This window comes from Myxine glutinosa, unplaced genomic scaffold, assembly GCF_964187855.1.
Source record: "Myxine glutinosa unplaced genomic scaffold, kmMyxGlut1.1 SCAFFOLD_3789, whole genome shotgun sequence".
NCBI lineage: Eukaryota > Metazoa > Chordata > Myxini > Myxiniformes > Myxinidae > Myxine > Myxine glutinosa.
The window spans coordinates 3,297-17,500 of NW_027619881.1; the positions used below are offsets into that span (position 1 = coordinate 3,297).

General features: G+C 40.6%; 1 long non-coding RNA gene across 2 annotated transcripts; it reads left to right on the forward strand.

Annotated features, from left to right (window-relative positions):
* The first annotated feature begins 640 nt into the window (after window positions 1-640).
* Window positions 641-13,266, forward strand: LOC144889434 (uncharacterized). 2 transcript variants are annotated; one of them, XR_013621740.1, is made up of 4 exons: window positions 641-768; window positions 4,167-4,178; window positions 8,309-8,433; window positions 13,104-13,266. It is a non-coding gene; the product is annotated as an uncharacterized LOC144889434 (long non-coding RNA). The 2 variants fall into 2 exon arrangements; XR_013621741.1 differs by lacking the exon at window positions 4,167-4,178.
* Window positions 13,267-14,204: the final 938 nt, after the last annotated feature.

The following is a 14,204-nucleotide window of genomic DNA, read 5'->3' on the forward strand; positions in this document are numbered from 1 at the left end:
CAGAACGCATTCAACCTGGGGGGGGCTGGTGCTGGGCAGGGAGGTGAGATGGTATCAGGAGTAAGACCAGATTAGAGTTGGTAAAAATAATTTTGTATTCGAATGCGGCTTTTCTATATAATCCAACTCACTTCCAACCAAGCCAGGATAAGCCAGGCCTATGGTGAGCAAGAAATAGACCCTGAGATTAAACATCCTGAACAAAGATTCTAATCCAATTGAGGCCTTTCATTTCAGTACCCCAAGAGGGGCAGTATGGGAAGTAGCAACACCAATCCACAGTGGTGACCACAATACATGACTCTCCAGATGAAGACCTTTTACACTGTTATAAACGCTGATGGCAGAGGAAGGACTTGGCCTTGCAGAGAAATCCTAGGCTGTGGCCTCCTTCGGAAGCTAGCTTGTAGATATGATCTGATCAAGAAAGGTTACAGCTGATAGTAAGACAAGGTAGCTCCAGATAGTGGGCATATCCCATAAGCTGATCACTGAAATACATTTGGGATTTACCTGCTGCTCCTTATCGAGGGGTAGAATAAGAATATATGGGTATTCTGTGCACTAAAAGACATGTTCCAGTAACATATTTGTTCGAGTTAAATAGCGATGTACCATATCAAGCTGTTGCTATTGGCAGGTGGGAAGAACTGTCGGATGGGAAACTGCGTATCCATGGAGTGCGACCATCAGATGAGGGGACTTACGCATGCTTGGCCGAGAATCGATTGGGACAGGCGGAAGCAACAGCTTCACTCTCCGTGCACGGTAGGGTCAAGGGAATATTTATAACACTCTTACAACTATCATATTGATACCAAAGTACCATTATTGACATGCCCCATGGATACTGTGAAATACACGATTTATTTCAAAAGAAGCAAACTGTCTTTCATACATATTTTAGTCATAAGCGCTTATCCACCCAAGACAATATTATATCTCTCATTTACCTATATTCACCTGTCAGGTAATAGGCACATGCTTTGTTGTTGTTCTTTTGTTGTTTTATCTTTGCAATATGCCGTCCTGAGATTTGACTCGGTACCATTCTGAGGTCCATCTTTATTTTGTAACCATTTGTTATTTCTGCTGTATTGTCCCCTATGTGAAATCAGTGAAACCTGTGACAAGAACTAAACATTTTCAAACTGTGCATTTCGTATGTAAAACTTTGATTGCGTAATCAGACAGGTTGTTGCACAATGCACGAAAATCGTAATCCAAAAATAATAGTAAAATAAAAAATTCCGTTTTGTCGATTTTCCTTTTCCCATTTTGCGCCCTTTTTTGTATTCGAATGCGGCTTTTCCATATAATCTCACAAGCTTCCGGTTGTTAGCAAGTAACTTCCGGTCACTTCCTTCCAGCGAATCATCCACGCCGTGAATGCTCTACGAACGTGGCTTTTCCATATAATCCAACTCATTTCCGCTTGTTAGCAATTCACTTCTGGTCACTTCCTTCCGGCAAATCGTCCACACCGTGTATGCTCTACTCCAAACAAGTGGGAAAGTGTTTTCTAAAATTCCGTCGAATTGAATCAATTGTGAGTCCGCGTGCAATCCAATAACATCCACTATGTATTAAATATAAGGTAGTGCTTTTAAATGCTTATGACTTTACTCTACAGTGGCTTTAAGCGTATCATTTTGTACACATTTGAATGGGCGGCCATTTTTTTTCTGTGCTATCCTTACAGACGGAGTACTTTGATACTCCATGTTAGCGTTTAAGAGTTGAGTGTTAAGTTCAAGAGAGACTCCAGAAGGTTCTAAAGAAGGGCGTGTTGTACTTCGAACTTGTGGTTAAGGCTAATTTGAAGGTTTGACAGATTTGACAGAATAAATCTTACACATAAATAGTGAATCTTACATAAAGTGAAAAGGAATTGTAGACAAATACCTAATAAGGTCTGTAGGGGTTGGCAGACCTCTTCTTATCACATTAGAACACAATTCTGAAATACTTTATGATTACAGTAACGAGTGCTTTTTTATAGCCGCAAATACTGGTGATAATTCTGGCCTCGGCTATGAGGCCAGTTTCATTATTGTGTACTGTGTAGATTGAATCCAATGGTGTTTTTCCATCTGTGGTTATGTAGTTTGATACAAAAAAAAAGCAATCAAAGCTAATGTCTTTGTTATGAATCGGAATTTCAAAAGCATCGTTTCTATCTGGGGACCAACCGTGCAGGGAATGCCGCATTTTAGAACATTTGTTGTGGTTTGCTCAGGAAATGACATTTTACATTAGCACCAGAGAGTAATAACAGCTGGGAGCCATTTATTTCTGCACTCATTCTTGGAGGCAGATTAAAGGGCATCTGCCTCTTCTCTTGCATATGTAAGCTGTTCAGCCTTGGATCGAGCCGTGCCACCATCGCTGGGCCATGCCATCAGTCCTTCAGTAGGGCACCAACGATATAAGAGCAAGGTTTCATTCAGAGAGCGAGCGCTCCTTGATTCTCTGTGCTCTGGTTATGGGCGAGCACAAATGGTGTTTTCTTATTGCAGGCTGGTCTCTTTCAGGGTAGAGCGATCACAGAATGGTGTTGATGGTTGCAGGGATAAAGCAAAGGTGCTCGGCGGCACTTGGTGCGCTGCTTGATAATTGGAATCAGGAGAGTCCAGCTGGAGATAATAAGAGTTCTGGGGGTGCTTTCCACCATTAAGGAAAGAAAGAACATTGATGAATAGATTGAAATGGTGCTTTCGCATTGCCGCTCAGGAAAGCTCATTTTTGGATGTGAGAAAGCTGAGAGGTGAGGAGTAGTAAAAAGGAGGTAAACACTGCTTTATTATTCTGCTGTTTTCTCTGGGCAGTTGAAAATAAAAGGCCAAAACAAATTGATTACCCTATTTCATGCCTATTAGTCATGATATGGCACTATCTTAACCTTGATGGCATCTCGCTGTGCTGATGGCTGGAAGAGACTGCACTGAGCAAAGTGGATGGATGCATTCAGTGATTGGGACCAATGAAGCTTCCTTCTCTAATGGATGGCCACTAGGAGTAAACAGCGGTTTGAAATTTGAGATTCCATGAATGCATCTCCAAGTGAATGCATCCGTGCAGCTGCGACATCCGTTGTAGGATGAAAAGTGCATCTGCAGGACTGCAGGAGGGAATGGCGGAGTCGAGAGGTTGTTGGCTGCATATCAATTGAAGCTTGGAGGTGAAGCCTCGAACTAAACTGTTAATGGGCTGGATGAAATCCAACACTTTTAATATTTCCGCTTTGCAAGTGACTTTTTTGACAAGCTGCCAAGATTGATGGCATTACTTACTTATACCTAAATGGACTGCATTGTGTGGTCACTTTGCGAGGGTAAACTCGCATTGCACTTCCATTGCACTTCCAACTTCCATTTAGCTCAAGCAATAAGTACAAGTAGGTAAATCATGGCACCAACCTTTGAGGATGGATGAGTGCCTACAGGGGCAGCATATTGAAAATACTTCACACATCTGGCCTTCCTACTCAGGGCTTTGTCGGAGGTAATTGCATTGCAAGCTCCTCTTCTGGAATCGGAGACATCCAGTGAGAAATGTCAGGTGGATTGGCGTATAGCCAGAAAAAGAAAGAAAAATCACCCAGACAAGGCCCAACCACAAACTGCCCTCACTGACTTCTTTTAAAGCTTTCGGTTTGTTTAGCTCAGTGCAAAGTTCTCCCGACATAATGAAATAAATGCTCATACAGGTCCATGAGCCAAAGGTCATGTTTACTTAAAGGTCACCCGTGTTGGTGTAAACGTGACCCTGAGTACGGCTGCTTCGCCAGTTGGCCGTTAAGTAGATTCCTGGTTGGTGTTATAAAATATTGCAATGCCTAATTATTCTCGTGAATTTCATGTCGCAGGCTTAAGGCCTCTCAAAGTTCAAGCAGCTCATTTATATAACTAACCGCATGCATGTGAGAGGGCCCTCCATTGTGGCCACATTTGCTACATTCTTGTGGGTTTGAGAGAAAATAAAAACACACCCATTCATTGTTTGTCGTGAGATTTCTTTTTGATCTACAACCTGACCTACAATGATTCTCTCACCCGGCTCACTATCGTAGAAAAGGTTTATTACAGGGTTAACGGCATGGGGCATCTGGAGTTATCAATACCTTTTCTAACTTTTCCCATCTTCTCTCTCTCCTCCTCCCACAGAAGGGTCCTACGGTAAGTGCTGGTGTGCTGTGTGACACCTGCCAGATGCATGATGGGTCGGGAAGGCATGGAGAGAACTAACTCCCATTCTAACTTGTTAGGACTTCAGACCCCACTGCCCATTCACAGGTAACCATACTAACCCAACCTTACACTGCTCTGTTATGCAAACTGCTGCGCCGAGCAGTGTTTTGTGGAGGAAGGCAGCCAAAAGGAATGCCACTGTCCTGAAATGGAGTCTCAGCAGTAGGGTACAATTGCAGGTCATGGTGGTTTTACTTTCTCTTCTAGCTGCCTGTGGTGTGGCATTTCTAGGCAGACTTTCTTTGGCCTTATCTGAGGGCTGTCTGAATCAGGCACCATCCGCACTTGCCTCTGATAAATCAAGGAGGCAGGATATTTCCCTCACCTATCACCCATTCCATTCTTATCTGCCAACGTAGTCCACAATACACAATACTGGGCCTCATTAAATGGTGTCCTTTATGTGTACCATCTAGCTCGAACTATATTTCCACTCAGACAGATGACAGACTTCCATTTTGTAATTACCTCCACCACCTAAAGTGCACGGAGCTTATGTTTTCACCCCTGTTTGTCTGTCTGTCTGTTTGTCTGTGAGCTGGATATCTCAAAATTTAATAGATGGATTCAGACGAATTTTGGTGGACAGGTTGTGTGCACGACAAGGACAAGTTGATTCAATTTTGGTGAAGATCCGGATCTGGAGCCGCTTTCAGATACGATAATTAAGTGATTCTTCACCATTGCGAAATGGGGCCAAATACGATGCATGGTATAATACTTCACAAAGTTGAAAATGAATTCGGACAAAACTTGGTGAATGCTTTGGTTAGGTGATAATGGCGAATCGATTGGATTTTGGTTTAGATCCCGATCCAGATCCGGCCTATCAGTGGGATGCAAACCCTAAACTGTTCAGTCTGGTGGAGGTTTGCACTTTCCCGAGTGGGGTTTTTGTCTACTAAAGCAATACAAGTACAGTATTATATATCAGAACACTCTTGATTTCGAGCATTTCGGATAGGACCAGATATTGTATTGGTGATGCATCCTTTGAGGTGGTACACAGCCTTTGTGGTGGCTCCGCACATCTCATCTAGAGTGAGATGTGCATGGAAGAAGTTTCGGGAACTGAGTGGCGTGCTGATGAGGAGGGGAGTGTCGTTGAAGCTGAAGGGAAAGGTGTATGCTGCATGTGTGAGAAGTGTTATAATTTATGGGAGCGAGACATGGGTCATGAATGTAGAGCAGCAACGAAGGCTGGAAAGGGTGGAAATGCGAATGGTTCGGTGGATGTGCGGTGTATCGTTGAGAGAGAGGAAGACAAATGATGAATTGCGAAAGATGATGGGAATAGAGCCTGTGATTGATGCTGTGAAGAGGAACAGGTTGAGATGGTTTGGTCATGTGTTGAGGAAGGATGAAAGTGACTGGTTGAGAAGAGTGATGGAAATGAATGTAGAAGGAAGTAGAGGACTGGGAAGACCGAGAAAGACTTGGCTAGAGATGGTGGAAGAAGAAATGCGGGCAAGGGGGTTAACAAGGAGAGATGCAGAAAATAGGGCAATATGGAGAAGATTGTCATGGGGACCGCAAGGCTAACCCCCGCTCTAGCAGGGAAAATGGCCTTAAAATGCATGTTGTGTTGTTGTATCCTTTGAGGTGGTATTGGTAAATGAAATCGGTCATTTGTCCAATTGTTTACTTATGTAGTATCTTTGTACTGAGTAGGCTTTTTGGACCCGATGAGCAGTTGACCTTCTATAATCCATTCAGTGGGCTCTTTGCAGACAGTAGTCGAAGCATTCCTCTTTTTCACAGAGGAAAGGCCTTGAAGTAGAAGAACATGAGTGGTGGAAATCAGGCAAATCGTTTGCTGGATATTTAAGGCAACAGAAAGTTAATTGCAGAGTGGATTTGTTTGTACAACAGATTATTTGTGAGCGCACTATATCATACTCTATGGTGGACATTCTAAAGTGCAGTTTTCTTAACCAGATCGTTACATTTCTGGATTTATATTATAGTAAATAATTAGAAAGGTTTGTATAATACATTAGATTGTACTGTTAATCATTGCAGTAGATGCACTGTTTTAGTCCATACATTCAAATACAATATACGGTATAACGTGTAACGACCGACAACCAATCTCAGGATTATTCTAACTTGTTTGTATCATTGTTGTTATTCAAAATGTCTGCTTCGGGAGATCACGCAGCTTCTTATTTTAAAAATCTCAGGTACCTCTGGTGACCTTGGGGTAGGCAGAATGGTTGTGAACGTAACTGGTAATTTGCGCTGTCTGTCAGCATTTCTTTCTCATTAGCTCGGCAGCCAGCAGGAGAATGACCTGGATGATAATTATATCCGTGTTACAGTAACCCTTACCATGTAAATGCATGCCTTACCATCACACCATATGTTAAGCCCATCCAGGCCTAATGGAACATGGAGTTATGCCTTCCACTGAAAGAGTGAGAGAGAGAAACAGAGAAGGAGAAGAGAAGGGGGAGAGAGGAGACAGAGAGGCAGACACAGATGAGACAGACAGACAGTGAAGAGCTACACAGAGACAAAAGAGAGACAAATAAATCCTAGATTTGTGAAAAGGTAAGCCAATATAGCACGTGAGCATTTTGAAGTCTAAGGAAAAAAAAAAAGATCTTATTACTTTTTAGGGACCATCTGTGAATAGTCCTGCTGTACGGATATATCCACATCTTCATTCTCAGAAATATCCAGTTCATGAACATCTGCGTTGTGGTCCCTTGGTGTTTTTTTTCCAGCACTGCGTTTAAAATTGCGCTTTTGCTTTGCTTTGCCTTCCTCTAATCTCATTCCATCTAATCTCCATCTTGGCCAGCCCAGGCACCTATGGCTTTAAAAGGCTTTACCTTATAGCCTAGCCATGTTAAAACTTCTGGGAATATTACATCGTGATAAGTGAGCCACCTATTCATTAAAAAAATTTCACGACACTTCTTTTGATTCTTACTTTTGCTGTCTTCTGTTTATCACGTTTCAACCTATGATTTCACCAGAAATTTGAATTTGCAATTCTCCTTGTCACCTTAGTCTAACCCACAACTCACACCCACACAAATGAATGAAAAAAACAAATAACATTGATGAAAGCAAAGATGGAAACATGGATATACACCACTGTGTTCCAGGGTTTTTTGTCTTAACGGAATGCTCTGGATTTTGAGTTGAGTAATATAAATCTGCTCATGTAAATGAATAATAAATTGCATTTTTGTAGACTGGTGCTTTAATGCAAGAGATTAATTTTGAAGAAGGCTAAGCTCAAAGATGGTGTATTAACGGATGCATCTGCCCTCATATGAGCCTGAGCATAAACACAGCGAGCATGTGTAGTGGATTGAGTCGGTGGAAGAATATAGCGATGCCCCACTAAGCTGCTTCCATTCTCTTTGGGTTTTGATCGTTTCAAAAAGTGTCACTTGCTTATTTATTTCTTTATTTATTTTCACTCGAGTGAGGGGAAAATACAGTCAGTTGATTGGCATAACTGACCTGTAGTGTTGGTGGGATCATGGTGATGAATGACACATTCACTTTTTCCTTTTAAACCACAGCTTTAATATATATATATATATATATATATATATATACGTATATATATATATATATATATATATATATATATATATATATATATATATATATATATATATATATATATATATATATATATATGTACATAATATATATATATATATATGTACATAATATATATATATATATATATGTACATAATATATATATATATATATATATGTACATAATATATATATATATATATATATATATATATATATATATATATATATATATATATATATATATATATATATATATATATATATACACACATTGGATATGTCAAACGATTCTTTATTTCATGATGTAAATGTAGAGAGACGATTGAAGATATAATGTGGAGTCCTCCCTAAAATGTCTCAATTGCTTGCAGGAGGATAGGATGGCAAAGCTTCTGTGCCAAATCCTTCAAGTTATGTGTGAAGGAAGCTAGTCGGTAATGAGGGGAGGGTTACTCTCTATCTGCTTCTTCCCCTACCCTCTTTTACCAGTTACACCCAAGTTTCTGGAGCAGCCACGAGACAAGGTCGTTCCAGAAGGCCGTACTGCTTCCTTCTCCTGTCTGGCAACTGGCACCCCACCACCCACCGTCTTTTGGCAGAGAGAGGGCACGCAGGTGGGCCACAGGAATTTGAGGATGGAGTAATTTTCAACATCCGTGTGGCAGTTGGGCTTTGTGACATGTATATCAGTGAACGGACTATAACTCGATGACCAATTCCTTCCTGCTTTGAAAGTTCCTCTCAGAGCAAGCGGCGGCACCATGCCTAGATCAAAAGAGCTCTCTGAGGCCTTCAGAAAGAAGGTTATAGATGCCTACGAGTCTGGGAAGGGATTGGCCTCCTGACAATCAGCCTGTCAGGCTAGCGGTGAGAATAAATTGGCAACGCCAAAATTTAGCCTGAGACACCTGATATAGTTTCATGCAATTCTTATCAGCAGTATTTCAAGACAGTACCTGTGTGATTATAAACTTTACTTGATGAGATTAAGGAAAATCTAAATGAATGACTTATACCTGCTTTATGCTGTATAATCTGGTTTGTTTGTGTTAGGAGTTTAACTCCAATGTTAATTACCTGGGGGGAAATAACTTCATTAATTAAGTCTCTTCCAATAGGATAGGGGAGACTTGTAGCTTGTAAGCTTGTAGCTTGAGTTTACAATTAGCTCTACAATTGGCCCCTCCCCCCAATTTCAATGATAGCACATAGTTCACTTAGACCCTTAGGAGTACAAAACCACCATTTAGGTTTTTATTTATTTTATTTAGGTTTGTTTCCCCTTCCTTTTTTACTTCTAATATCTGAGCTGTATTTCAGATCCATCTGGGACTTTTGGAATGAAAATTTGCATCAATAAATGGGAGAAAGTATATGGAGTTGACCTACTTGTTTTGACCTTGATCTAATTTTCAGGTCATGACCTAATTGTAGACAATGTAACATTTTTCACCATAATTTGATTTAGGTTTGTCCGATCAGAATGAAATTGCCCTTACTAGATAGCCTAGATCGAGCCACATTTACGCTTAATTTACATCATACCCATCCGAGTTAAAGGTCAAGGTTAAATGGCAGTTTTTTGTCATTGCTCAATTTTTCCAATGCAGAATCTCAAAGACCACTTGGCCTTCCAAAACGTTCTTGCATCATAATAGTGGACCTGCATTGAAGTTATGCACCTGATATTTGTTTCATGTCCTTGACTTACTTTCCTTTTAGGATTGTGGCCTCATGAACAAAAACACCTTTTTTTTTAATCACAAGTTGAATAATTTTCCTCCGATTTTCATGATGTTGAGTTTAATGGATGAATTATAGATGGGAACACATTTTCTTAAATTGCACTATATCCATAAATTTAGAAGGTCAAGGTCGTATGGTGGTCCGAAAATGTTTTGGCCATCATTGGATCGCAGGATCACAGGAAGGCTTACCCTTGGGGATCGCTTTGTGATTGCAGATATCTAGTTTCAATATCCCTTCATTTGATTCTAGCTTCGTCATACTCTTAATTGCTAAACTACAAAACCATATCAATGTTGATAAGATTGGGTTCCTAAAAAATCATAAAATATTCCCTTTTTTAAGAATGAGGAGGATGAGAATGGACAAAAATCGACCCTTCCAATGTCTTATTAACCCACATATCTATCAAATGTAGATTTCAAGATCAAGTGTTATGAACATGATTCACGACTCTCTTTTACCAGTCAGATGCAAGATAGAAGGAGGGTAGTGGATATATGTAAACAATTTTGTGGTTAGATATGCAAAGGAAGATCGTTATATGTAAGCAAGAAAGTCATTTTATGTAAATAAGTTGTTCAACTGGAAGGACCAATGCAGTTAGATGGAAGGAGGATTGTAAAAATGAATTATTCGCTATTTATTTTATTTTGTTTTATACAGAGTCAAGGCTCGTGGAAGAGCTAGAAGCCTAGAACACTGAACAGATCAGGACGAAATTGTACAGAAGGAACCAAAACCAAAAGAGGCAGTGGGGAGGGTAACAAAACAGCAATGTTGAAGGATAAAATAGAGGGAGACTTGGACAAACAATGGGTGTGGGGAAGAATGAGGGGAAGGAAGGGAGGCATGGGGGCATGGGGTGGACAGGATGGATACAGAAGGAAACTCAAGAAGGAAAAACTGGAAATTTCAAAGGAGGGGGCTTGGGGTGGGGATGTGAGGGCGGACAGAGGGAGGGGGGTGTAACGAGATTAGAAAAGATCATGGTTTTTGGATTGGGGATGATCTAAGGTGGTGGTGGTGAACAGCCGTCTTGAAGACATGGAGGGAAGAATGATATTGATGAGAATGTGGAAGTTGGTTCCACAGGTGGGGAAAAAAAGAGGAAAAAACGAGTGGATGTGAGCAGTAATCCTAGATTTTGGAAGTTTCACCAGTTCCTGGTTGATGGTGGACCACGTGTGCCCAAACTGTGTGCACACATTTTCAAAAAATGTCATGCTACAGATGGAAACTTTCATATTTCCAACTTGTATCTTCACTCTTCCTCCTCCTCCTCCTCCTCCTCATCCTCATCATCCTCCTTTTAACTCTATAGATACAAGAGAGCATTCACCATAGGGCTACTAGATTTATTCCAGTGCAAGCTAGACTAAGCTAGGAGGAGTGGCTGAATGAGACAGGACTTTATACATTCGAAAGGATGTAGTTGTGAGCAGATATGATAGAGATGTTCCTCAATATAATGGAGGCTAGAGACCAAATAAGGGCAGAAGGAGTTTTCAGCAGAACAGACGGCAATAGGACCAGGGGCCATATCCTGAAAGTAAAGAACATGAGAGTTTGGACAGTAATAAGGCAAGTGTTTTTTTAACTCAATCAAAGATTAGTTAATGCATGCAATGGTCTCCCTAGAAAGGTGGTAGCACCATAATGAGTAGATAGGCTTAAATTGGAGATAGGTACGTAGATGCATTGGTGATACAGGGAACAGGGATATTGGCAGAACTTGCAGGAAGCTCATGTGTGGATGTGTGATGATATCTGGTGTTAGTGTAACACAGGCAAGCTGGGCCGAATGGCCTCCTCATGCAGCAGATTCATTGTATATCCTTGTATTGTACCACATACGCGTATGGCATTCATTTATGCTTTGTTGTATCTCATCCAGTGAGCAAACTTGTGGGATTAATTACCGTTTGTTGCACAGGCATCTTTAAAACTTCGAAATAACATGGTTGTTCGAGATTACTGCTTATCTCTAGTTACAATTTTGGTGACTTATGATACAATAGTAAAAAGCTCGTCAAAAATGACGCGTTGGAACAGTTTATTCGATGGTACAGCTTCGTGAACGTGCCACAGTCTGAATCCTCGGCCTCGTGTCAGATGTGCTTATATCTTCTTTCTTTTTATTACACATCATACGGATGTAAATGAACACTCGTTTTACACTGCGTGTGTTGCACATCACATGCATCGAATTCTACCTCCCTGCACCTTGTATTTGTTGCTATTTTTTAAAACGCTACTGTACACCGCCCTTGAAGCTCGACTTGCAAGCCACCGTCTACAATTCCAATAGAAGAGACTTAATTACTCTTTTATCGAAAATGATTTTAGAGTTTGTTTTATCCTCAAAAATAGACCAGAGTGAATCCACATTCTTGTTAAACGATTGGCCTTTAAAACTTACCCTTACAAAGGGGGACAGACATCTGTACGAACACACAAACACTCAAACTGAAATTGTGTTTCATATGGTAGATACCTCGCTACAATTGCAATCTCTAACTGAGTATTTCTTGGTAACCAATGCTCAGATTTATTCTACATGCTATTAGAAGTATTTAAATTATTTACGTGCATTTGAAAATATTTTTACCTCTGCCAGCAAAGGTGGACGGAGGTTTGGTTTTCACATCTGTCTGTCTGTCTGTCTGTCTGTTTGTGAACAAAAATCTCAAAAAGTTGTGGACGGATTCGGACGAAATTTGGCAGAGATGTAGCGTATGTGACACCAACGACATTACTAGATTTTGGTGAAAATCCGGATTCCGATCCGGCTAGTAGAATTTTTTAAGTGATTCTCCACCATTGACAGATAGGGCCAAAATAATACATAGCAGGATATCTCAAACAGCAATGGATGAATTCGGATTAAACTTGGTGTTTGAGTTGGTTAGGTGACAAGAACAAGCCAGTTCGAGTTTGGTTGAGGTACAGGTGCAGATTTGACCTACCAGTGGGAAACAAAACGTAAAATGTTCATCCTGGCAGAGGTATGCACTCTATCGAGAGCCGCTCTAGTTTTTGATATTATTGTTTTATTTATTCAATTCTAGTCATTCATTTAGCCCATTAAATTATTTCCAGTTACGTAGATATATTCCAAAGTAGGAGGTTTTTTAAATAGAAGGAAGAAGAACGTGTGATTTCACAGAGTTGAGAAGAATGTTGTTTAATATATTTTCCAGAGATAATTGTTGATTTTAGCAATTAGTATTGCGTTGTATCAACGAGCTTATACACACGAATACATGTGGGTAGTTCCTTCCTGTTGAAGATAAATGTTAAGTTAAGGTGAATTGCAACTTTGGTAAAGTACATTACGGAGAGATATAAATGTGGAAATGCAAGCAGAGGACAAATGAGATAAGTTAGGTGAAATGTTTAACGATGGAAAAACCAATAACCGTGTCATTCAAAATGATGATCCATTAAATATCGGACTTTGAGCTAAAGCACCATCTACATTTAAGGAACACCATTTTTTGGCATTGACCTCTGACCTTTCACTTCTCCATCGCAGCTCCTTTTGTTCCCGAATCAACCTCTTCAGGCAACCAACCGCCTGTGGGTGAGCGCCAGTGGTGATCTGTCAGTGTCGGATGTGCGGCCCTCAGACAGCGGTTACTATGTGTGCCAAGCTTTAAGTGTTGCTGGCAGTGTCATAGCACGTGCCTACTTAGACGTCACTGATGGTAGGTCTCAGACAAGTCATGGCTTGCACCATAATAATCTGTGAAATCTACTTAGTGCTATAAAGTTCTGTCAAAATGTCATTTTAACTTTCTATTGGTGTTTTGTTTTCAATTCTTTTGCTTGCTTCTGTTAGGTAGGGATTCATGAAACAGGCATGATAGGCGTTGCTTGAACAAGTATAACAGACCAATAACCAACAGGCTATCTACATAGCCACCCCAATGTATGCCACTGTCATATCTCCATCCACCCCTCCATTCCAAGCCCTCTTTAATGTTCCGACCATCTCTTTCTGATGCTCTTCATTATCCTGATGATGCTCATTATTCATATTTAAATCAGCCAACATTACCGCTTTGCACAAAAAAGGTGCAAAAACATATCCTTGCAACTACAGACCAATCAGCCTGCTCCCAATTATCAGCAAAGTCATGGAATCCATAATTGCTTCGGTTATCAAATCCTTTCTCTTCTCCAATGGCTTGATCTCTGATCATCAATTTGGTTTCAGACCAGGTCACTCTACTCTGGACATGCTGCTTCTGCTGTCTCAACAATGGATGGAGGTCCTCAATGCCAAACAGGAAATCAGAGCCGTCTCCCTTGACATATCACGCAGCAGAGGAGGGGTTTTGCAATCGCGTGTGTGTGTGTGTGCGTGTATGTGTATGTGTGTGTAGCCTGGTGTACACTGTATGTATGTATGTATATATATATATATATATATATATATATATCCACATGGACTCCACTGACTCCACAATAACCACTGACTTCACTGATTTACTCACCTGCTTTAACCTCACTCAACATGTCGACTTTCCTACCCATATCCGTGGTCACATTTTGGATCTTGTCTGCTCCACTGGATTAAATTTGCACCATCTCTATGGCTCCGACCTCACCCTCTCTGACCACTTAGCCATCA